Source organism: Schistocerca serialis, chromosome 2 (assembly GCF_023864345.2).
Source record: "Schistocerca serialis cubense isolate TAMUIC-IGC-003099 chromosome 2, iqSchSeri2.2, whole genome shotgun sequence".
NCBI lineage: Eukaryota > Metazoa > Arthropoda > Insecta > Orthoptera > Acrididae > Schistocerca > Schistocerca serialis.
Window position 1 is genome coordinate 702518001 of NC_064639.1, and position 26425 is coordinate 702544425.

Sequence of the window (26425 nt, forward strand, 5' to 3'; positions counted from 1 at the left end):
TGTAATCGAAGTTTAACGGATTCCTTTCAGATAGCATGTGGGTGACATCACACTTTTCGTTATTTAGGGTCAAATGACAGTTTTTACACCATACAGATATCTTTTGTAAACCGTTTTGCAATTTCTTTTGATTTTCTAAAGAATTTACTCGACAATAAACGACAGTATATCTCCAAACATCCTAAGACCGCTGCTCAGATTGTCTCCTAAATCGTTTACAATGTCTTGTACCACAAGGAAGCAAGGGAGCTGATGTAGTTACGGGTGGCCGGCATCCTCATTTTACAACACAAATGCACACATAAATTAATGTGGTTCGTTATTTCCATGACTGGACATTTACTTAACTTGAATAGAGTCCATGTTTGTGGTACAAGTTCATCAGTAATAGTCCTGCTACGGTCACTAATCTGGTCACTATATACTGTCGTAGCCTGTGATGAACTAAACACACTCTGCGAGTAAACTGACAGGTGCCAAACTGGATGACTGAGTGAGTGAGGCTCCCTGGTCAGCAGCAGCGGCCTAAATGCATGCTATCGAGAGGGCGTTGGCAGACTGTTGCTTGTGGGTGTGTCTCTGGTCTCTCTACTGATAGGTGCACATGATCCAGTGGCTATTAATCGATCTTTGCACTTCATCTTTGCCGACCGGTATGCCAGCGACAGCTTACGCCAGCACATTTTGTACTGATAAGGAACAGCAGAGGGCCAATAACTCTATCTTGGGGAACATCAGAAATCACTTACGTTTTACTCAATGACGTTCCATCAGTAACTACAAACTGTGACCTCTCTGATCAGAAATCAATAATCCAGCTGCATAACAGACGATATTCCATAAGCACGCAATTTGATTACCAGGCACTTGTGAGGTACTGTGTCAAAAGCCTTCTGTAAATCTATATATATGGAATAAATTTGAAATCCCTTGTTGATAACACTGAACACTTCGTGTAAGTAAAGAGCTAGTTGTGTTTCACAAGAACGATATTTTCTAAACTCTTGTTGACTGTGTGTCAATAGACCACTCTCTTCGAGGTAATTCAAAATATTCAGATACAATATAAGTTCCAAAATCCTGCTGCATATTAACGTTAACGATATGGGCCTGTAATTTAGTGGATTACTCCTATTGCCTTTCTTGAGTATTGGTGTGACCTGTGCAGCTTTCCAGTCTTGGTTATGGATTTTTCATCAAGCGAATGGTCGTATGTGATTGTTAAGTATGGAGCTATTGCATCAGCATAACTCTGAAAGGAAGTTAATTAGTATACAGTCTGGACCGGAAGATATGCTTTAATTGAGCGATTTAAGTTGTTTCACTAATACGAGGATATCTACTTCTAAGTTAGTCATGTTGGCAGCTGTTATTGATTCGAATTCTGGAATATTTACTTCGTTTTCTTCGGTGAAGAAATTTCGGAAGGTTGTGTTTAGTAACTCTACTTTAACAGCGCTGTCATTGATAGTATTTCCGTTGCTGTCGCGCAGAGAAGACATTGATTGTGTCTTGCCGCTAGAAAACTTTACAGACGACCAGAATCTCGTTGCATTTTCTGCTAGGTTTCGAGATAAAGTTTCGTTTTACGTTCGTTTAAGTATGGCAAGCTTTTTTCGTTGTTTCTGCAACTTTGTTCTTACCTGTCTTTTGTACCAAGGGGGATCAGCTCCGTCGTTTGTTTATTTATTTGAAATGAACCTCTCGATTGCTCTCGATACTACGAGGGTGGTTTGTAAAGTTCTCGGAATCATCACGAGAGGTCAGCACTAGCGCAACGTGTTGTACACTTAATATTCATTGGACTGTTACCTGTAAATACGTGCTGCGTCAGTGCTCTTCGAAGAGAGCTTCGGCGGTGATGTGGCTTGTTGTTTTTCCCGTATACTGATTTGCGAAGATGGAAAATAATCGAGATTCGAGCAGTGATTTAGTTCTTCATAAAGAAATGTACGAAAGCAAAGGACATTCATGTCGATTTCCAAAATACGCTGGGGGACTCTGCTCCTTTATATTCAATTGTTGCCAAATGGACAAATGAATTTAAATTTGGTCGGGAGAGCTCAGATGATGATCCGCGCAGTGGTCGGCTAAGATGTGTCCTACTCCAGAAATCACCGCAAAAGTGCACAAAATGGTCATGGAGGACCGCAGATTGAAAGAACGTAAAATTGCTCACACTTTCCAGATGTCATCTGAAAGGGTATATCACATTTTAACTGAAGCATTAGAAATGAAAAAAAATATCTGCAAGATGAGTGCCGCGATCCTTGACGCTGGATCGAAATCGCTTGTGAATGGACATATCGGAACAATTTTTGGCCCGTTTTAGGAGAAAATTTTTCTTGGTGGACGAAGATTCACTTTATACGAAGAACTGATAGCCGGAGTTGACAACTATTTTGCAGGTCTGGAGGAAACTAATTTTCTAAATGGGATCAAGGCACTGGAACATCATTGGACAGAGTGCATTGATCTACAAGGAGACCACATTGAAAATTAAAAAATGTTTCAGTGATGTAAGTACTCAATTTCTGTTCCGTTCTGAATTTCAAACCACCGTCGTACTTCTTTGAATTCAGGCCACATCCGGTCTACACTGTCATTGTTAATTTGAAAGGAGTGGAGATTGTCTCTAAGGAAGGCGTCAAGCGAATCTTTATCTGCTTTTTGAATAGTTGTATTTTTCGTTTTATCTTCTTCCAGATAACAAACATCTGCATTAGGTGTCGAAACGCTGAAGTTTTCCATTTCACCGCAATCCGTTTACATTCAAAATAAACAGGTCTAGTCTCGTTCTTTACTGTGATCCAATAAATGTAATTGGAAGAAAGAACTTCAGTATATTTCAGTATTCGACATACGATTGCTCCTCTGCTGCAGTTGCTGCTGCGTTAAAGTAACTGAGCTGAATTTTATTCCTTTGTCTTCTTTTGATTATTCTTTTTCTTTCTAGCTGAAACGTCATCTTATCTAAGGTTCCATAAGGGTCAACAGCATTCTTGTTTCTTAAGAATATTTTTTTGCATGGAGCTACTTGTTTGTAATTAACGAAAACTTCTGCATTGTTTTCCTGAAATTTTATTGATCATAGCTCGAACAGAGGTTACTCTAAAAACATTAATTAACATTCTGGCAAAGGTTATCTCAACGTCTTAGCTTGTACAAGCACTTAAGCGTTCACACTTAATGTCAAACTAGCGCACGCCTTGATCATGAACGACTATTTTTTTTTTTTTAGTTTAGCGTCTCATTTCCGGTCTGAAACAGAAAAAAACAAAATTTCACGAAAGCTTCGATCACTTTCAGCTTAGCCCCAACAAGGGATAATGGAAGTATCAGCTGACGGTACCTGTTAGCAAAATAAAATTCCTCCCTTGGTACTGCATGCAAGGAAGGGCTGTATCCATACACGTTTTAACTTCACACGTGTCGTAGGCTTTGTGTCTGTGTAAAGGAATATGACCTACAGCTTACTCGATGTACGTAAATTTTTCTTCCATACCATTAAATCGACAGATCGAACAATGAGCAAGTATTCATAATGTATGAGGCCTGCAGTAACATCAGGCTAATGCAGAAAGAGAAAGATTTGTAGCTTCGCAAATAATTTGTATATTTGGTAGAAAAATATGAGGTGAAAGGCTCCTGTGTCACTTGAATAAAACCGTTTTTGGTGTAATGCTGCGTCATACTGTAAAATATGTATAAGAGAAGAGAGCAAACGTTTAGATGGACTTGTTCTTCGGGCGTCGACGCCACCAGTTTCTGAAGATGTGTTGTTGTGTATCAAGGGTACCATAGGAAGTATATGACGCATTCTGGAGACTGGTTCCTCAGGAAAAAGTACGCCGTAAAATTTTTGCTTTATTTTACAGTATGACGTGCCGATATATTCAGAAGGATAATAGTGGAGTGGCAACAGAATGTTAACAAAGCTAAGACAAAAGATTGGTACGTGAGACCATTGGGGAGACACCCTACTTTTCTCATTATCTACCCTGCACACACAGTACGTCCTTAGAGTGGAAAGGGAATTGTGATCAACCCAACAACAACAGCCAAACTGAGACACTACGTGTAGACCAAGACAAAGGAAAAGCAGTTGCGACAACCCATGAACACAGTATGTTGGTAGCATCTTCTTTGTCGTAGTACTAGAGAAGAAGATTCATTCTTCCTCCCTCAGAACATGTCAGTGTTGACGTCATAGTAGTGGCCATCGCACAGGCTGTCCTCTTCGTCGACCACTAGGACCGAAAGACACCTTGCTCCTATAAATTTCATTAACTATAGCCTACCAGCGCCTCTCGACATTGCACCAATGTGGAGAGACTACAACCTTAATTTTATAGGGTGTGAATCTGTAACGGTTGCAGGAGCACATCCACACCGTACTTCAGACGACATTCAGACATTGGATCGCTGACCGGGGCACTTTAGCATTCATTGGACATGGTGTGGAATGGCGCCCTCATAGTCTCGATCTCAACCCGTGTGATTATTTCTTACGGTGTTATCTAAAGCTTAGTCTTCAAATATGTTCCTGCAGCATTCCATGATCTTCGTACAGCAATTTCCAGAGACATTCGTGCAGCTGAAAATGTTCTTCAGAAAGTCTTCACGGAACTCAGTTCAATGCTCTACACTCTCATTGCTGCACTCTCATTCTGTATTAAATTTCAGTTTGTCTGATATAGCATAAATACGACAAAAGGAATATATCACCCCTTATTATGTCATAGTAGACAAAAGTTTACTAACACCTATTTTGTCCCAATCTGTATAAATATAACGCACAAGGTCGCTAAGGTAGAGCGAGACAGAGCTTTTGTGGCCTTTAACTGGATTCCAGTGCTCCAATATCTCTACCACCTCCAGCGAATCGAGAACATGAACCTTCTCACAAAGAAAGCAATGAGAGAAGTGTTCAACGACTTTGAAAGTGAAACTTCGTCAACCTATCAGAGAAAAAACCGCAAGAGGGTTTGCTCGCATGTAAAATCAGTAAGTGGGTCAATATCGTCTATTCATTTACTCAGTGACCACACTGGCACGAAAACCAAAGATAACAGAAAGAAGGCGAAACTGTTTTACCGCGGAAGATCGTAACAGGGCCCTTCCTTCCAATAGTCGTCCGAACGTCGAAGTGGAAGATACTGAGATAACCGATAGGAAAAAAAAAAAAAAAAAAAGCTACAGTCCCTTTGCAGTGTAAAGGCGTCGGGATCAGATGAGATACCTATAAGAGTTCAAAGATTATTCGAAATAACTTGCTCCCGTTCTAGCAGTAATATATCCTAGATGGCTTGAGCAACGGAAGGTACAGTCTTAGACAATAAAACTGACCGCCGGCCGGCCGCCACGGAGACTAAGTCCGAGTCATTCACTTAAGGTGGCCAATAAAACTGACCGCCCCTGACAACTCGTAAGTCCGGCCATCCGCACAATCTGGCAACACTGTAAGATGCGGAAGTGTTAGGAGGAAGTGTTGTCTACTTCCGAGACGTTGTCGGACTATGTGAGCCCGTGGTCTAGTGGCAAGCGTCGTGAGTTCTGAGCTTATAGTCGCCTGTTTGCGTCCAACTGTAATTTTTTTTTTTTTTTTTTTTTTTTTTTTTTTTTTTTTTTTTTTTTTTTTGCCACAGTCGGTCTAAAGCTATGAGTCTGAGTGAACATCGAAGATAATTCGCTTCACATTCTACCCACCAGCAATAACAAGTATTCCAGAAACAATCCCGCAGGACAGCTCGTGGTTACGCCGCGATCATAACAGCTAACGCTCGAACGTTTCCTCGCGCTGCAGCGGCTACCGGCCACCGGCCAGACGCCACCCGCCGCGCCGCCTGAAATCCGGCGCCGCCACGCTGTCAGTGCATGTATCAACTGTCATTTTCGAATTTGAAGTTCTAGTTGTCATCTTGCAGTTAAGCATTGGATTTTGCATACTTGAAAATCATGAACTACGGTTAAGCATTGTAAAATTGAGTCGCAAGTGGAAATAGGTGTAACATCTGCAACACAACGTTTACTTTTGGTATAACAGAGGGGTGAATGCAGAGGAGGCAGCTAGAAAGATTTGAATTGTGTGTGGAGCGAGTGCTTTTGGGAAAAAAACACTAGAAAAAGATATTCTTGTTTCAACAAAGATCGTTCTGGCATGAATGATTTTCCACATTAAGGAAGTCTCGACTACTGATATATGTGATAGATCACCATTTTACCATCATGCGACATTTGCATTCAACAGGCAAAGTTCAGAAGTCTGGTGTAGAAGTACTGCATGCTCTAATTCGAAACAACAAAAGTCAACGGAGTGACTAATATTGAACGTCATCAGGTCGCTCATTGAGCATTCGTATGCAGTACTGTTACTGGTGACGTGTTATGATGCCTTTATCATTAACTTCCTAAGAAGAAATGAAAGGCTGAGCCCCTCCAAAAGACATAAACTCGAGCAAAGAGTAGTGTGAACATAATATTTTACATCTGATAGCTCCAAAAGTATGTTTTGGGCTACGAATTCTGCCCCAAGGGCTGTGTGCAACACAGCTGGAATTTGTTGCCAACAACTGAGACACCTTTCGGTCACAGCGTAAGAAAATCGAGCAACACAACTACATCACATGTGCTACTGCATGATAACTCACTTCTTGATTTGAGAAACAAAACTATCCAGGAGACTGAAATTAAAGTCGTCTCTCAGGCACTTGTATCGATAGAGAAGTCCTCTCTCAAGCACTTGTCCCTCTCGTCATATATTCGTAAAGTTTTACCTTTCCCGCTCTTGAGCGATCAACCGTCAACGCAATTCATTTCTAGACGAAAATACTCTTAAAACTACTCTGGTATAATGATATCGTTGGAACCAGTGGGTTTCTACTGGCATAGAATTTGTAAACAACTTAAGCATTGTCAGATCGTTTTAGACATCGTGAAAGAAAATTCTTTTGCTGAATAATTTCTCTTTGATGATTACTGTTGCGTTTAGTAAACTAATGGAAAATCCAATTAAAATATTCACTGTACTAATACAAATTAAATTCAGCATACTACAGAAACATCACGACGGCAGACTATCTTAATAAAGCATTAAGTATCTGTAAGACGATTGAGGCTATTTTAACACGAATTAGTAGGACATTACCGACTTATGACTTCGAAAAGATCTGTATTTACTTCATTTCCTGTATCATTCGCAATTATTATGAAAATGTGGCATTTCATAGATATAATTACGTATTCACAACAACAAAAAATATGTCGTCATTATGAATTTGGCAGTACCGTAAGGTTTTCGCTCTGACACTAAGGGTTACTGAAAGTAGCAAGGCGCATTTTGCTAAGCGCTGTCTTACGATTCCCTTATTGCGTTTGTATCTGCCTGCTTGAAGCTAAGCTACAAAAGAATTAAAAATCTGGCTTTCAGCGAGTCTCGAAAGGCGAACGAAAGCAGCTTGCACCTGGTGGCCAAACATGTTTCTTGGGAACAGGCTACTTCCTAAAGTGGGAAGACATTCTTTTGTGGTTGAATTGTTGGCAAATGTCAGTCAGACGTGTGCCGTTGGTCTAAGCGTTTCGGTGTGTTGAATTTGTACCAATGATTTTTCTACAGGTTTTTTCTGTCCCAAATAGAGAGTTGAAGTCTCCCATTAGTATTTTCACGTCATCTTGGTGAATTTTGCTCATAGTATTTTCGAGTGAATATCTTTTATAGGGGCTCTGAATGAGCATAGTCATAAGTCGATTGTTGATGGATGCGATTTCTTTGACAGAGTTGATGATAGATCGAGAAATGCAGTGCCGAAGATTGGTACGCCTTTCGCTACCTTTTGTTGTATTTTTCTCTTGAAGATGCAATGGTTTCCGTGATGCAAGTTTTAATTGTCAATTAATCGTGGTTCTTGAAGAGCAAGGATGAGAATTTTTTGGCGGTCGTTTTCTTTTGTGAGATTATTGAGGTTTCTTGTTTGGATCAATGTATCGATGTTTAGTTTTTAAATGAATGTTTTCTGCTTGTAGGGAAATTTACCAGAGATCTTCGATATTCTTTGCCGCGCTAACCTGGACTCCCCAGAGTGCGAAAATCCAACTGCCGCCTATCGGTGGCCAGGTTGTGTACCACCTGGGGTAAAGTTACCTTTGCTTGCACAGTTAATGTTTTCTTGTGTTTCATTGGTTTGGCCTGGGTGATACCGGGACCAGACAGGACCAGAGGGTGTTGAAGCCTTTGGAAGCAAATATTTTCAGCCAAGCTTATTGAGATAACAGACGGTGACCAGAGTAGCGGTGATTTTCAATCAGATGTGTCTGGATTTTGGGTTCAACGGATTGAGTGGCCGTCCAGGACTGTGTTAGTATTTGGTTCATCCCAAGTATTTGATTTCCTCGGTACCACCCATATGGGGGAGGGTTTTCCCTCTCGGCCACACGGGATTTTTATTATTATTATTATTGTCATTATATGATCAGCAAATCTGATATGGAGTATCTTCCCACCACTGAAATAGATGTGTATTGTTCGATTCCATTTTTCCATCAGATGAATATAGGTTATAATTACGTTACATTGCTGCTAGTCGACATATTTCTCACTTTTTCTTAGACAGTTGCTAGCTGTTACTCCATCATAGGAATTTATGTGCGCAGCATTGTTGCAATACAGACGTTCAAATTATCAGATTTCGGTAATTTCATTTCGATACAAGATCGTCCTAATCGGATTCAGCCAGTCAGTCTTAATTTGGATATCCGACTACAACTCTCATGATATGATAGACTGGGTGAACCACATTCTTAATCGGACTGTTGAATCCAGATCACTTATCTATGACAGGGCCTGAATTCTTAAACACTGTGGAAAATAATAATCCAATGTGCTTATTACAAATACGTTATTTAAATAACAAGGTCATGGCCATATGTCCCTACAAATGCAAGCGACCTTTGGACGAATATAGGAAACGTATGGTGGGAAGTAAACCATCACGCTACACTGTCGACGATTTAATGAAATAAATTCCCCTACGCCCTAGAGAAATCTTACGTAATGATCGTGGGTGGGTTGGTTACTAAAAGTATACTCGTCCACAAAACCCGTGTGGACAATTATCTGATAATCGGTCTAGCTTTGCTTTGTCGCAGCTCTTTAGCATACAACAAGTCCATTTACTTTCAGTCCCCTCCTTCCAATTCTTGCAATGTAATTTAATTGAACAATCTCACCCACTCGACGCCAACTGAGGAACTGACTGGTGCATGTGTTGTTCAACACACAGTACTTGTCACCCTCACATGAATCAATGACTGTTGTGTGTGTGTGTGTGTGTGCGTGTGTGTGTGTGTGTGTGTGTGTGTGTGTGTGTGTGTGTGTGTGTGTTAACGCACAATCTGAGTCAATACTATTAAAATTAGAGAGACAACCAACAATAAATATTGCACCAAATATGACTAAAGTATTTTAATGCGATGGGAAGTTACAAATTGAATTTTTACCCATCCCATGTCCTGCGTATTACGTTAAGTAAGATGTATTAACTCCACAGTGTCGTTAGCAGAGACAGTGTGCTCTTGTTGTCGAGGCTCGCGACAAGTGCAGCGATTAGCAGTGCCCAATGCCGCCGCGATTTGTTTATGTTGGCTGAGCGTGGACACTGCGGCAGACGCTTCGCCCTAAACAGAAAGAAATCACCTTGGCTCTGACTGCAGTGAGCGGATATCACTGCCTGCGTGCTCTTATAGTAACCAACGTGAGACTCTACTCACAGGTGCCATGGAGCAATTGCAACGGGTATCATGTCATTAGTCATCAGAATATTAACCAGTGATGAAATGTCCACTCTATTTGAATCCCAAGAAAATAGGAACCTTCCCACAAAGGAATGTGAGGTGATATCAAAATTTATCCAACACACAAAAATTAACTGCAGAGCTTTCATGTATGCAGTAATAGCACACAAGGAAATATTATGTCTTGGAAGCGTATATTTCATTTCCTCTTCTCATATTAACGCCCTTGTTTTAATATGAAGTGAGAAAATAAACACGAAAAGTTAAAGTTCCTGAGAAGCATAAAAGTCATCTCATATCACAACTTTTGTTTTAGTTTGAAGTAAAAAAATAAACAGTTTAGAGTTCTGAAGCATAATATGACACCAGATTCTTATCGTAGGCGCTATCGGAAACGCCAAAAGCAGGGAGCTGTCCATTCTTTTGTCCAACAGTCTGTTTCCTTTCATGTATTACTCCCGCTAGGAGATTCTTATTTAAAGACTTGTGGGAATCAAGTTCTTCAGCAGAACAAGCCTTATGTTATTGTGCTAATTACGGTATGGAAAAAATGCAACAAAGACGAGTTCCGCTAGAGCAGTGAGGATATTTGCACATGTGTGTATTCAGCAATGACTGCCAGCTGCCACAATACTTCACAGAATCCTTGCGGCAGGCAACACAACTGTGCGTGCAGACCTCATTCAGTGAGACGTCAGGAGATGATGAAAACGTCAAATTAACGTCGCTTTCCGAGTCGTATTCAATCCAAAATGAGGTGTTATTAAGGTAGTTGAGCGTTCTAGCAATTACACTTTTATGATTCCCATATGAGTATCTCGATAGCCAAAAGACCCCATTAGTGTGAAAGTATCGGAACTGCATTAATATCAGACTGCAAGAACTTGAGACAATACGTGGAATCTTCTCTTCGCTGGGTGACCTATTACTGTTATTAAGCATTCTCTCCGTCTTGGTCGTAATGCAAATGGAACTTCAGAGGCGCTTTCCGCTATTCTTGACAAACATCAGCAACCTGTAATCACTGAGAGTCACAACTGCGTGATGATAATGGTTCAGGTTGTCAGTAGTTGTGGTGGTGTTATGCTGTCAAGCTGCATACAGTAACGTTAATGGTGGCGCACATAATTTAGCGCTGACTCGAAATGGTTCAAATGGTTCTGAGCACTATGGGACTTAACTTCTAAGGTCATCAGTCCCATAGAACTTAGTACTAATTAAACCTAACTAACCTAAGGACATCACACACATCCATGTCCGAGGCAGGATTCGAACCTGCGACCGTAGTGGTCGTGCGGTTCCAGACTGTAGCGCCTAGAACCGCTCGGCCACCCTAGCCGGCTTAGCGCTGACTACCTACTTAAGTAAAGATAGTGATGTGGCGTCATCGCTTGTCTTTATTTGGCCTCAGCTTGAGTAATCCGATTCAACGAACATAGTACTCCAATCGCGGGCTCCTAATACAGTATGACTGCAGAGATTATCGTGCTGGTATTACATTAATTCTGCAACGAAATGCTTAACAAATCTTACCCTCAGCTATGCAGCTGGAATGACTCATTACACAAGTACTCCATGTTGCACTTGGTTAAGTGATCAGTTCGCTGCAATCCTGCTTGTCCGCGCGACTGCTTCGGTCGCAGGTTCGAATCCTGCCTCGGGCATCACACACGTGGTGCCCTTAGGTTAGTTAGGTTTAAGTAGTTCTAAGTTCTAGGGGACTGATGACCACAGATTTTAAGTCCCATAGTGCTCAGATCCATTTGGGGCCAATCCTGCATTTTACTGTTCGTAAATACTCGTATACTTAAGAAATGGTTCAAATGGCTCTGAGCACTATGGGAGTTAACTTCTGAGGTTATCAGTCCGCTAGAACTTAGAACTACTTAAACCTAACTAACCTAAGGACATCAGACACATCCATGCCCGAGACAGGATTCGAACCTTGCACCGTAGCGGTCGCGCGGTTCCAGACTGTAGCGCCTGGAACCGCTCGGCCACCCCGGCCTGCATACTTGTATACTGACCATTCGTTATTTGACTAAATATGAACTACAACCTAATTCGCATGTATATGACATCGGTTAGCGCCGGCACAAAGGTATGGTGCAAATGGCTTGAGCACTATGCGACTTAACTTCTGAGGTCATCAGTCGCCTAGAACTTTGAACTAATTAAACCTAACTAAACTAAGGACATCGCACACATCCATGCCCGAGGCAGGATTCGAACCTGAGACCGTAGCGGTCGCTCGGCTCCAAACTGTAGCGCCCAGAACCGCACGGCCACTCCGGCCGGCCACAAAGGTATGACTAAGGGTTGGATGCCGTTGAAGTCCTGTTACATTGATGGCAAGACAAATGTTCGCAAATCACCTCTACTGCCTCAACAAACAATTGCATCTTAAATATCGAAGGACCGACGACCACACTGTCACAGCGCGTTGAAATACAGCAACTTTGGCAGATGAAAATTTGTGACCGACTGGGCTTAGAACCCAGACTTCCTGCTTACTAGACAGACGTTCTGATCACTGCACTATTATTTTTTTTTAATTTTTGAGAAGGCTTTCAGGACCAGGTAGGCGGATGCAAAGAGGGCAGGTGTCGAAGATCCGGTCGTGTCGTGGTCCTTCAAATAGTTTCGGATGACATTCCGCTTCCAGTTGTTAGTGGCCATGCGCTTGGGGTTCGCTCTTAACCACAGTCGGAGTTGGAGACTCTTCAGTTACATCTAACCAGTCCGCATCTATTGCACTAGTTTAAGAGCCGAGATGCAGTATTTTGGTATTAAAATTTTGTAATTTTGTGGTAAGAACTTATGAGACCAAGCTGCTTAGGTCATCGGTCCCTAAGCTTACACATTACTTAATCTAACTTAAACTAACCTACGTTATGGACAACACACACACCCATGCCGGAGGGAGGATTCGAACCTCCGACGGTGGACACTATGATGACACAGCAGTCAACCTCTCAGCAGCACCTATCGACACACGCTTCTCGTCATACGCGAATTCCCATTTTTGCCGCATACGACATGCGCGGTACCCCCCGGCCATTGTTCCACTAGCTTGCGTCCACACTGTATTCCCGCGAGGGTCGGACGATGTCGTGCGTCTAGCACTGAAAACTTTCGATGACCCGTGGAGACCCAAATAATTATACAGGATGTTTCAGGAGGTATAGTAAATATTTTAGGAAATGGTAGTATAGACAAATTGTTGAAATAATGACATATAACATGCGTCCAATTTTTATTGAACATACAGATAGCTGGGTTCAATGCATTTTCGTTTCGTATGTTGGTCCTTACAGGTCCCAGTTGTCTACACTTCCTTGAAAATGAGCTTCCAGCGTCATTGGAAGAGGTTCATTTGGCTACAATAATGCGTATGTTCCTCCAGCATGACGGGGCTCCTCCACATTCTAGTCGTCAGGTGACACATTATCCAAATCTAACATTTCCTGGAAGATGGATCATTAGATATGGGCACATTTCTTGGCCTTCAAGGTCCCCGGACCTTATCTCTTTCGATTTTTGCCTGCGGGGATGGTTAAAGGCGAAGTCTACAAAGAAAAAGTAAACCCAAGAGCCGATTTGATCGTTCGGATTATGAATAGTGCAGCCCTCATAAAAGAACGCAAAGACGACCTACACGTGGTGTTATCAAGAGAAGTCAAATGCGCATTGTAGTTGGTGGGGGAATTTTTGAAAATCATCTTTGAATGTCCCCGTTGCCTTTGCTTTGAGTTTGTTATGGTTACGTACTCAGCTGTATCTCTGTACACAATAAAAAGTGGACGCATTTATATGGAATTTTTTTATGCAATTCGTCTGTACTACCACCTGCTAAAATATCTAATATTCCTCCTGAAACACTCTGTATATGGATATATGTGTGGTGTCTGTTCTTTCGTACATGTCCGACAGAAAATGCTTCATGGCATTCTGCAACGACCTACGATCTAGTTGTACGGGCTGATAGAGATTTCAGAGCTGCTTGGCTGTCTGAATAAAAGTAGATGCTACGATTTTTGTAGGGTCTACTCTAATTCTCCTCCGTGTACATGCTAATAGAAGATACTATGTAATACTGTGGCCATCTTCCCTAAGGAGATTCTAGGCAGTACACCAGACCCGGTGATTTCATCTGTTTTCGACCTGTCAGTATACCACTATATTATGTCTCCTGAACGGTGTAGTGGTTCGTTCTTCCACTGCTCCCTGCTTCCAACTGTTACATGGCAAGGTTTATTGAAACAGCTAGAAGTTGTTGTATAGTTAGTCGGCATTTCCCCAGCCATCGCCATACTGATTTGGGATTCCGTATATTCTAACTATATCCAGTTATTTACAATTTTTAGCCTTTATGTCCCTGCTGTGGCCTCCATTTAAGCCACAGGTGTAAGGCGGGCATGTCTAGCCTAATATCCATCCCAAGAGTGGATGTCCTGCTAATTCCGCCTGTTTTTGAAAGCAGGCCAGTCTCTGCACTTTGCCAGACTCCCTAGCAGCCACCTTCTGTTCGACTGTGTTCATATTATATGACAATAAATTATCATTGGTATTTTTGCAGAGGTGTATATCCAGTACGTACTGGGTTTAGACCCCAGTTTATCCTACAGCAGCTTCTAGTGCTTATAAGATTATCTTTCGCAGTGGAATATATTCTTTATGTGAGGTGTTCATAATAGTTTTCCATCCAGGGCTACCTCTAGATACACTACAACCCTCTCTAAAGTTTCATCGAGAAACATAATTTTTCAGTATACGTGCTGGACATGCTTCCCCATAAATAATACTACACCAATTTTCGTGCAGCTTGTCTTAAAATACTTTTTCACAATGTTCAGTGCACACAGGTTTAACAATACTATCAAATTTTCTAAGTCTTATTGTGAATAAATCGTCTACTTATTCTTTTCAAGAGTAGTCTCCCGCATTCAGGTCATCTATGAGTTCATTCACCACTAGGTTCTTCATCTCTAACCATTCACTCGAAGGTCGTATTACTAGAACCCCCTCGACATCCAGGAAGATACAGAGAGCATCCAGAAAGGGTAGTGCTTTCTCCACCTTCCCGACAAGTTGGTGAAGTGTTACCTCACATGATTTGCTTCGTAAGTATTATGAAAATGTGGCAGTTCATAGATAAAATTACGTATTCACAAAAACAAAAAAGTATGTTGGCAGAAAATGAAAGTGGCATTATGGATTTGGCAGTACCGTAAGGTTTTTCGCTTTGACACTAAGGATTACTAAAAGTAGCAAGACGAATTTTGCTAGAGCGTTGTCTTACCATTCCCTCATTGAATTTGTATCTGCCTGCTAGTAGTTCTGCTACAAAAGAATTAAAAATCTTGCATTCAGCGAGTCTCGAAAGGCGAACAAAGGCAGCGTGCACCTGACAGGCAAGCACGTTACCCACGAGCTAGCGAACAGGTACGGGTCTTTCACGTACTTATTGGCTCAGTAGCCGCTATGGCAAATAAATCGCAACATAAGAGACGAGAATAGTTGTGTTTCCCGTGTGGAACCACTTTCGTTGACTCAAAAGCATTAACTGATATCCTTATGTCACGTCTCAAGACAAAATCACTTTTAGTATTCAATTGAAATGACACGATAATATCAAGTGAATTTAGCAGGATAGTTCTGTGCCATCAAGGAAGTAGCTCGCCGGTCACAGAGTTGCCAAACATATTCTGCGCTGTTGCCAAGTTTCAGTTATAGTGCCAGGAAGGATACCAGCTGATGTGTTGTGTGATTGACCTCGGAAGTAACTTCAGCTTCATCTCAAAGTTGCGGGTGGCAAGGGCCGCAAGATCCTCATTATTTGTTAACATCGAGTATAGATTTAAGTGTCAGGAAGTCGTTTCTGAAAGTATTTGTATGGAGTGTAGCCATGTATGGAAGTGAAACATGGACGATAACCAGTTTGGACAAGAAGAGAATAGAAGCTTTCGAAATGTGCTGCTACAGAAGAATGCTGAAGATAAGGTGGGTAGATCACGTAACTAATGAGGAGGTATTGAATAGGATTGGGGAAAAGAGAAGTTTGTGGCACAACTTGACTAGAAGAAGGGATCGGTTGGTAGGACATGTTTTGAGGCATCAAGGGATCACAAATTTAGCGTTGGAGGGCAGCGTGGAGGGTAAAAATCGTAGAGGGAGACCAAGAGATCAATACACTAAGCAGATTCAGAAGGATGTAGGTTGCAGTAGGTACTGGGAGATGAAGAAGCTTGCACAGGATGGAGTAGCATGGAGAGCTGCATCAAACCAGTCTCAGGACTGAAGACCACACAACACATATTTCTGAATGAACGTTTGTTATGTATTTTTACGTCACCCTTTCCATTGTTATAAGTTATGTTCTACAAGGAACGCACGCCATTGGAGGCGGCAATATGTAATTTATTTTACATAAATTACTACTTAAATTCTGTTCTACAATTTAAAAGAATGTACGGGTGCAAACATGGAATACATGGGAATAATGCAGCTGCTCAGTGCCAGGTATGGGAGAGGCATTGTGGCCAGGCCTCGGATCTTCGACCCCTGCCGTCTTTGCCTCCGCCTACCTGGTGCTGAAAGTCTTCTCAAACATTTAAAAAAAATAATAGTGCAGTGATCAGAACGTCTGTCTAGTAAGCAGGAGGTCTGGGTTCTAAGCCCAGTCGGTCACAAATTTTCATCTGCCAAAGTTGCTGTATTTCAACGCGCTGTGACAGTGTGGTCGTCGGTCCTTCGATATTTAAGATGCAGTTGTTTGTTGAGGCAGTAGAGGTGATTTGCGAACATTTGTCTTGCCATCAATGCAACAGGACTTCAACGGCATCCAACCCTTAGTCATACCTTTGTGGCCGGCCGGAGTGGCCGTGCGGTTCTGGGCGCTACAGTTTGGAGCCGAGCGACCGCTACGGTCCCAGGTTCGAATCCTGCCTCGGGCATGGATGTGTGCGATGTCCTTAGTTTAGTTAGGTTTAATTAGTTCAAAGTTCTAGGCGACTGATGACCTCAGAAGTTAAGTCGCATAGTGCTCAAGCCATTTGCACCATACCTTTGTGCCGGCGCTAACCGATGTCATATACATGCGAATTAGATTGTAGTTCATATTTAGTCAAATAACGAATGGTCAGTATTCAAGTATGCAGGCCGGGGTGGCCGAGCGGTTCCAGGCGCTACGGTCTGGAACCGCGCGAACGCTACGGTCGCAGGTTCGAATCCTGTCTCGGGCATGGATATGTCTGATGTCCTTAGGTTAGTTAGGTTTAAGTAGTTCTAAATTCTAGCGGACTGATAACCTCAGAAGTTAACTCCCATAGTGCTCAGAGCCATTTGAACCATTTCTTAAGTATACGAGTATTTACGAACAGTAAAATGCAGGATTGGCCCCAAATGGATCTGAGCACTATGGGACTTAAAATCTGTGGTCATCAGTCCCCTAGAACTTAGAACTACTTAAACCTAACTAACTTAAGGGCACCACGAGTGTGATGCCCGAGGCAGGATTCGAACCTGCGACCGAAGCAGTCGCGCGGACAAGCAGGATTGCAGCGAACTGATCACTTAACCAAGTGCAACATGGAGTACTTGTGTAATGAGTCATTCCAGCTGCATAGCTGAGGGTAAGATTTGTTAAGCATTTCGTTGCAGAATTAATGTAATACCAGCACGATAATCTCTGCAGTCATACTGTATTAGGAGCCCGCGATTGGAGTACTATGTTCGTTGAATCGGATTACTCAAGCTGAGGCCAAATAAAGACAAGCGATGACGCCACATCACTATCTTTACTTAAGTAGGTAGTCAGCGCTAAGCCGGCTAGGGTGGCCGAGCGGTTCTAGGCGCTACAGTCTGGAACCGCACGACCACTACGGTCTCAGGTTCGAATCCTGCCTCGGGCATGGATGTGTGCGATGTCCTTAGTTTAGTTAGGTTTAATTAGTTCAAAGTTCTAGGCGACTGATGACCTCAGAAGTTAAGTCGCATAGTGCTCAAGCCATTTGCACCATACCTTTGTGCCGGCGCTAACCGATGTCATATACATGCGAATTAGGTTGTAGTTCATATTTAGTCAAATAACGAATGGTCAGTATACAAGTATGCAGGCCGGGGTGGCCGAGCGGTTCCAGGCGCTACAGTCTGGAACCGCGCGACCGCTACGGTGCAAGGTTCGAATCCTGTCTCGGGCATGGATGTGTCTGATGTCCTTAGGTTAGTTAGGTTTAAGTAGTTCTAAGTTCTAGCGGACTGATAACCTCAGAAGTTAACTCCCATAGTGCTCAGAGCCATTTGAACCATTTCTTAAGTATACGAGTATTTACGAACAGTAAAATGCAGGATTGGCCCCAAATGGATCTGAGCACTATGGGACTTAAAATCTGTGGTCATCAGTCCCCTAGAACTTAGAACTACTTAAACCTAACTAACCTAAGGGCACCACGTGTGTGATGCCCGAGGCAGGATTCGAACCTGCGACCGAAGCAGTCGCGCGGACAAGCAGGATTGCAGCGAACTGATCACTTAACCAAGTGCAACATGGAGTACTTGTGTAATGAGTCATTCCAGCTGCATAGCTGAGGGTAAGATTTGTTAAGCATTTCGTTGCAGAATTAATGTAATACCAGCACGATAATCTCTGCAGTCATACTGTATTAGGAGCCCGCGATTGGAGTACTATGTTCGTTGAATCGGATTACTCAAGCTGAGGCCAAATAAAGACAAGCGATGACGCCACATCACTATCTTTACTTAAGTAGGTAGTCAGCGCTAAGCCGGCTAGGGTGGCCGAGCGGTTCTAGGCGCTACAGTCTGGAACCGCACGACCACTACGGTCGCAGGTTCGAATCCTGCCTCGGACATGGATGTGTGTGATGTCCTTAGGTTAGTTAGGTTTAATTAGTACTAAGTTCTATGGGACTGATGACCTTAGAAGTTAAGTCCCATAGTGCTCAGAACCATTTGAACCATTTCGAGTCAGCGCTAAATTATGTGCGCCACCATTAACGTTACTGTATGCAGCTTGACAGCATAACACCACCACAACTACTGACAACCTGAACCATTATCATCACGCAGTTGTGACTCTCAGTGATTACAGGTTGCTGATGTTTGTCAAGAATAGCGGAAAGCGCCTCTGAAGTTCCATTTGCATTACGACCAAGACGGAGAGAATGCTTAATAACAGTAATAGGTCACCCAGCGAAGAGAAGATTCCACGTATTGTCTCAAGTTCTTGCAGTCTGATATTAATGCAGTTCCGATACTTTCACACTAATGGGGTCTTTTGGCTATCGAGATACTCATATGGGAATCATAAAAGTGTAATTGCTAGAACGCTCAACTACCTTAATAACACCTCATTTTGGATTGAATACGACTCGGAAAGCGACGTTAATTTGACGTTTTCATCATCTCCTGACGTCTCAATGAATGAGGTCTGCACGCACAGTTGTGTTGCCTGCCGCAAGGATTCTGTGAAGTATTGTGGCAGCTGGCAGTCATTGCTGAATACACACATGTGCAAATATCCTCACTGCTCTAGCGGAACTCGTCTTTGTTGCATTTTTTCCATACCGTAATTAGCACAATAACATAAGGCTTGTTCTGCTGAAGAACTTGATTCCCACAAGTCCTTAAATAAGAATCTCCTAGCGGGAGTAATACATGAAAGGAAACAGACTGTTGGACAAAAGAATGGACAGCTCCCTGCTTTTGGCGTTTCCGATAGCGCCTACGATAAGAATCTGGTGTCATATTATGCTTCAGAACTCTAAACTTTATTTTTTTACTTCAAACTAAAACAAAAGTTGTGATATGAGATGACTTTTATGCTTCTCAGGAACTTTAACTTTTCGTGTTTATTTTCTCACTTCATATTAAAACAAGGGCGTTAATATGAGAAGAGGAAATGAAATATACGCTTCCAAGACATAATATTTCCTTGTGTGCTATTACTGCATACATGAAAGCTCTGCAGTTAATTTTTGTGTGTTGGATAAATTTTGATATCACCTCACATTCCTTTGTGGGAAGGTTCCTATTTTCTTGGGATTCAAATAGAGTGGACATTTCATCACTGGTTAATATTCTGATGACTAATGACATGATACCCGTTGCAATTGCTCCATGGCACCTGTGAGTGGAGTCTCACGTTGGTTACGATAAGAACACGCAGGCAGTGATATCCGCTCACTGCAGCCAGAGCCAAGGTGATTTCTTTCTGTTTAGGGCGAAGCGTCTGCCGCAGTGTCCACGCTCAGCCAACATAAACAAATCGCGGCGGCATTGGGCACTGCTAATCGCTGCACTTGTCGCGAGCCTCGACAACAAGAGCGCACTGTCTCTGCCAACGACACTGTGGAGTTAATACATCTTACTTAACGTAATACGCAGGACATGGGATGGGTAAAAATTCAATTTGTAACTTCCCATCGCATTAAAATACTTTAGTCATATTTGGTGCAATATTTATTGTTGGTTGTCTCTCTAATTTTAATAGTATTGACTCAGATTGTGCGTTAACACACACACACACACACACACACACACGCACACACACACACACACACACACACAAACAGTCATTGATTCATGTGAGGGTGACAAGTACTGTGTGTTGAACAACACATGCACCAGTCAGTTCCTCAGTTGGCGTCGAGTGGGTGAGATTGTTCAATTAAATTACATTGCAAGAATTGGAAGGAGGGGACTGAAAGTAAATGGACTTGTTGTATGCTAAAGAGCTGCGACAAAGCAAAGCTAGACCGATTATCAGATAATTGTCCACACGGGTTTTGTGGACGAGTATACTTTTAGTAACTAACCCACCCACGATCATTACGTAAGATTTCTCGACGGCGTAGGGGAATTTATTTCATTAAGTCGTCGACAGTGTAGCGTGATGGTTTACTTCCCACCATACGTTTTCTATATTCGTCCAAAGGTCGCTTGCATTTGTAGGGACATATGGCCATGACCTTGTTATTTAAATAACGTATTTGTAATAAGCACATTGGATTATTATTTTCCACAGTGTTTAAGAATTCAGGCCCTGTCATAGATAAGTGATCTGGATTCAACAGTCCGATTAAGAATGTGGTTCACCCAGTCTATCATATCATGAGAGTTGTAGTCGGATATCCAAATTAAGACTGACTGGCTGAATCCGATTAGGACGATCTTGTATCGAAATGAAATTACCGAAATCTGATAATTTGAACGTCTGTATTGCAACAATGCTGCGCACATAAATTCCTATGATGGAGTAACAGCTAGCAACTGTCTAAGAAAAAGTGAGAAATATGTCGACTAGCAGCAATGTAACGTAATTATAACCTATATTCATCTGATGGAAAAATGGAATCGAACAATACACATCTATTTCAGTGGTGGGAAGATACTCCATATCAGATTTGCTGATCATATAATGACAATAATAATAATAATAAAAGTCCCGTGTGGCCGAGAGGGAAAACCCTCCCCCATGTGGGTGGTACCGAGGAAATCAAATACTTGGGATGAACCAAATACTAACACAGTCCTGGACGGCTACTCAATCCGTTGAACCCAAAATCCAGACACATCTGATTGAAAATCACCGCTACTCTGGTCACCGTCTGTTATCTCAATAAGCTTGGCTGAAAATATTTGCTTCCAAAGGCTTCAACACCCTCTGGTCCTGTCTGGTCCCGGTATCACCCAGGCCAAACCAATGAAACACAAGAAAACATTAACTGTGCAAGCAAAGGTAATTTTATCCCAGGTGGTACACAACCTGGCCACCGATAGGCGGCAGTTGGATTTTCGCACTCTGGGGAGTCCAGGTTAGCGCGGCAAAGAATATCGAAGATCTCTGGTAAATTTCCCTACAAGCAGAAAACATTCATTTAAAAACTAAACATCGATACATTGATCCAAACAAGAAACCTCAATAATCTCACAAAAGAAAACGACCGCCAAAAAATTCTCATCCTTGCTCTTCAAGAACCACGATTCAAAAAAATGGCTCTGAGCACTATGGGACTCAACTGCTGTGGTCATAAGTCCCCTAGAACTTAGAACTACTTAAACCTAACTAACCTAAGGACAGCACACAACACCCAGCCATCACGAGGCAGAGAAAATCCCTGACCCCGCCGGGAATCGAACCCGGGAACCAGGGCGTGGGAAGCGAGAACGCTACCGCACGACCACGAGATGCGGGCAGAGAACCACGATTAATTGACAATTAAAACTTGCATCACGGAAACCATTGCATCTTCAAGAGAAAAATACAACAAAAGGTAGCGAAAGGCGTACCAATCTTCGGCACTGCATTTCTCGATCTATCATCAACTCTGTCAAAGAAATCGCATCCATCAACAATCGACTTATGACTATGCTCATTCAGAGCCCCTATAAAAGATATTCACTCGAAAATACTATGAGCAAAATTCACCAAGATGACGTGAAAATACTAATGGGAGACTTCAACTCTCTATTTGGGACAGAAAAAACCTGTAGAAAAATCATTGGTACAAATTCAACACACCGAAACGCTTAGACCAACGGCACACGTCTGACTGACATTTGCCAACAATTCAACCACAAAAGAATGTCTTCCCACTTTAGGAAGTAGCCTGTTCCCAAGAAACATGTTTGGCCACCAGGTGCAAGCTGCTTTCGTTCGCCTTTCGAGACTCGCTGAAAGCCAGATTTTTAATTCTTTTGTAGCTTAGCTTCAAGCAGGCAGATACAAACGCAATAAGGGAATCGTAAGACAGCGCTTAGCAAAATGCGCCTTGCTACTTTCAGTAACCCTTAGTGTCAGAGCGAAAACCTTACGGTACTGCCAAATTCATAATGACGACATATTTTTTGTTGTTGTGAATACGTAATTATATCTATGAAATGCCACATTTTCATAATAATTGCGAATGATACAGGAAATGAAGTAAATACAGATCTTTTCGAAGTCATAAGTCGGTAATGTCCTACTAATTCGTGTTAAAATAGCCTCAATCGTCTTACAGATACTTAATGCTTTATTAAGATAGTCTGCCGTCGTGATGTTTCTGTAGTATGCTGAATTTAATTTGTATTAGTACAGTGAATATTTTAATTGGATTTTCCATTAGTTTACTAAACGCAACAGTAATCATCAAAGAGAAATTATTCAGCAAAAGAATTTTCTTTCACGATGTCTAAAACGATCTGACAATGCTTAAGTTGTTTACAAATTCTATGCCAGTAGAAACCCACTGGTTCCAACGATATCATTATACCAGAGTAGTTTTAAGAGTATTTTCGTCTAGAAATGAATTGCGTTGACGGTTGATCGCTCAAGAGCGGGAAAGGTAAAACTTTACGAATATATGACGAGAGGGACAAGTGCTTGAGAGAGGACTTCTCTATCGATACAAGTGCCTGAGAGACGACTTTAATTTCAGTCTCCTGGATAGTTTTGTTTCTCAAATCAAGAAGTGAGTTATCATGCAGTAGCACATGTGATGTAGTTGTGTTGCTCGATTTTCTTACGCTGTGACCGAAAGGTGTCTCAGTTGTTGGCAACAAATTCCAGCTGTGTTGCACACAGCCCTTGGGGCAGAATTCGTAGCCCAAAACATACTTTTGGAGCTATCAGATGTAAAATATTATGTTCACACTACTCTTTGCTCGAGTTTATGTCTTTTGGAGGGGCTCAGCCTTTCATTTCTTCTTAGGAAGTTAATGATAAAGGCATCATAACACGTCACCAGTAACAGTACTGCATACGAATGCTCAATGAGCGACCTGATGACGTTCAATATTAGTCACTCCGTTGACTTTTGTTGTTTCGAATTAGAGCATGCAGTACTCCTACACCAGACTTCTGAACTTTGCCTGTTGAATGCAAATGTCGCATGATGGTAAAATGGTGATCTATCACATATATCAGTAGTCGAGACTTCCTTAATGTGGAAAATCATTCATGCCAGAACGATCTTTGTTGAAACAAGAATATCTTTTTCTAGTGTTTTTTTCCCAAAAGCACTCGCTCCACACACAATTCAAATCTTTCTAGCTGCCTCCTCTGCATTCACCCCTCTGTTATACCAAAAGTAAACGTTGTGTTGCAGATGTTACACCTATTTCCACTTGCGACTCAATTTTACAATGCTTAACCGTAGTTCATGATTTTCAAGTATGCAAAATCCAATGCTTAACTGCAAGATGACAACTAGAACTTCAAATTCGAAAATGACAGTTGATACATGCACTGACAGCGTGGCGGCGCCGGATTTCAGGCGGCGCGGCGGGTGGCGTCTGGCCGGTGGCCGGTAGCCGCTGCAGCGCGAGGAAACGTTCGAGCGTTAGCTGTTATGATCGCGGCGTAGCCACGAGCTGTCCTGCGGGATTGTTTCTGGAATACTTGTTATTGCTGGTGGGTAGAATGTGAAGCGAATTATCTTCGATGTTCACTCAGACTCATAACTTTAGACCGACTGTGGCAAAAAAAAAAAAAAAAATTACAGTTGGACGCAAACAGGCGACTATAAGCTCAGAACTCACGACGCTTGCCACTAGACCACGGGCTCACATAGTCCGACAACGTCTCGGAAGTAGACAACACTTCCTCCTAACACTTCCGCATCTTACAGTGTTGCCAGATTGTGCGGATGGCCGGACTTACGAGTTGTCAGGGGCGGTCAGTTTTATTGGCCACCTTAAGTGAATGACTCGGACTTTATCTCCGTGGCGGCCGGCCGGCGGTCAGTTTTATTGTCTAAGACTGTACCTAGTGACTGGAAGAAAGCACGGGTCAAATGGTTCAAGTGGCTCTGAGCACTTTGGGACTTAAAACATCTGAGGTTGTCAGTCCCCTAGAACCCAGAACTACTTAAACCTAACTAACCTAACGACATCACACACACTCATGCCCGAGGCAGGATTCGAAGCTGTGGCCGTAGCGGTCGCGCGGGTCCAGACTGAAGCCCCTGGAACCGTTCGGTCACAGCAGGCGGCAAAGTGCGGGTCATTCCTGCTTTTAAGAAGGACCGTAGGACAGGTGCACACAATAGGCTATTTTTCTGTTAAAAATATGGTTCAGATTGGTCCTATTGGGGGTGATTGTAAGATTCAAATCGCATTTACAGTCAATATTCTCACAAAATAGCTCTTATTTTTATGTAATTAATGCTTAAAAATTATTAAATATCAAGTTTTAGTCATGTGATCGAAAACGCTCTGTTACTGGCAGACTAGAGTAAGACGAAGCTATACGTCCCTACGTTTACATGCGACAAATCTTCTGCAAAACGAAAACCGAATTTCGGGAAACGTTTTTTGCTGTGACATTAACATGTTAAGGCCTGAAGCGGATTTGCTAGCCCAGTCAGCATAATCGCTATTTTTCTTCAATTAGACGAGGTGTAAATAGCGTCAATGTAAGATTTATACTTATCCTTCACTGAACGAAAAGCCATTCCGTCCATAACAGCCGAAAATTTGTCAAAACAAGACGAAACCTAACAGCCCAAACACGTTTCAAGACCGGTATGGTTTACATGGGCGCGAAAATCGATTGCGGAATCGGAAAACCAACAACCAGAAGCGGATTTCCAGAATCAATTTTGAAGTGTTTACTGACCACCCAGAAGCGGTATTGGGAAACTGGTTTACGAAATACGGTTTTGGGAGCCTCAGGTAAAGGGGGTGCATGTCTTAGCCGTAATTACGTACTTTTTCTGTAATTAATTGAGTTATTTAGTGACGGTAAACGCATTTACAACATTTAAGTAGCAATGGAGTGGAATTTTGCGAACGCTGATGGTTGGAAACCTTACGAAAATTGATGTGTTTATGCTCCACTCATTTAGACCGGCAATATTTGTAAGGACTGACAATCTTTTCCATGCTCCTTGCAACTTCATTACACCCGCTCAAAACTAAGGAATTGTGGTACTTTTGCAAATGGGTCTGTTTCTTATATCTAGATTATTGACCATGAGTCACCAAATGCGATCCAAAGTACAATAAAATTACACTACTGGCAATTAAAATTGCTACACCAAGAAGAAATGCAGATGATAAACGGGGATTCATTGAACAAATATATTATACTAGAACTGACATGTGGTTACGTTTTCACGCAATTTGGATGCATAGATCCTGAGAAATCAGTACCCAGAACAACCACCTCTGGCCGTAATAACGGACTTGATACGCCTAGGCATTGAGTCAAATAGTGCTTGGATGGCGTGACCAGTTACAGCTGACCTTGCAGCTTCAACACGACACCACAGTTCATTAAGAGTAGTGACTGGCGTCGTGTGACGAGCTAGTTGCTCGGCCACCATTGACCAGACGTTTTCAATTGGTGAGAGATCTGGAGAATGTGCTGGCCAGGGCAGCAGTCGAACATTTTCTGTATCCAGAAAGGCCCGTACAGGACCTGCAACATGCGGCCGTGGTTTATCCTGCTGAAATGTAGGGTTTCGCAGGGATCGAATGAAGGGTAGAGCCACGGGTCGTAACACATTTGAAATGTAACGTCCACTGTTCAAAGTGCCGTTAGTGCGAACAAGAGATGACCGAGACGTGTAACCAATGGCACCCCATACCATCACGCCGGGTAATACGCCAGTATGGCGATGACGAATACACG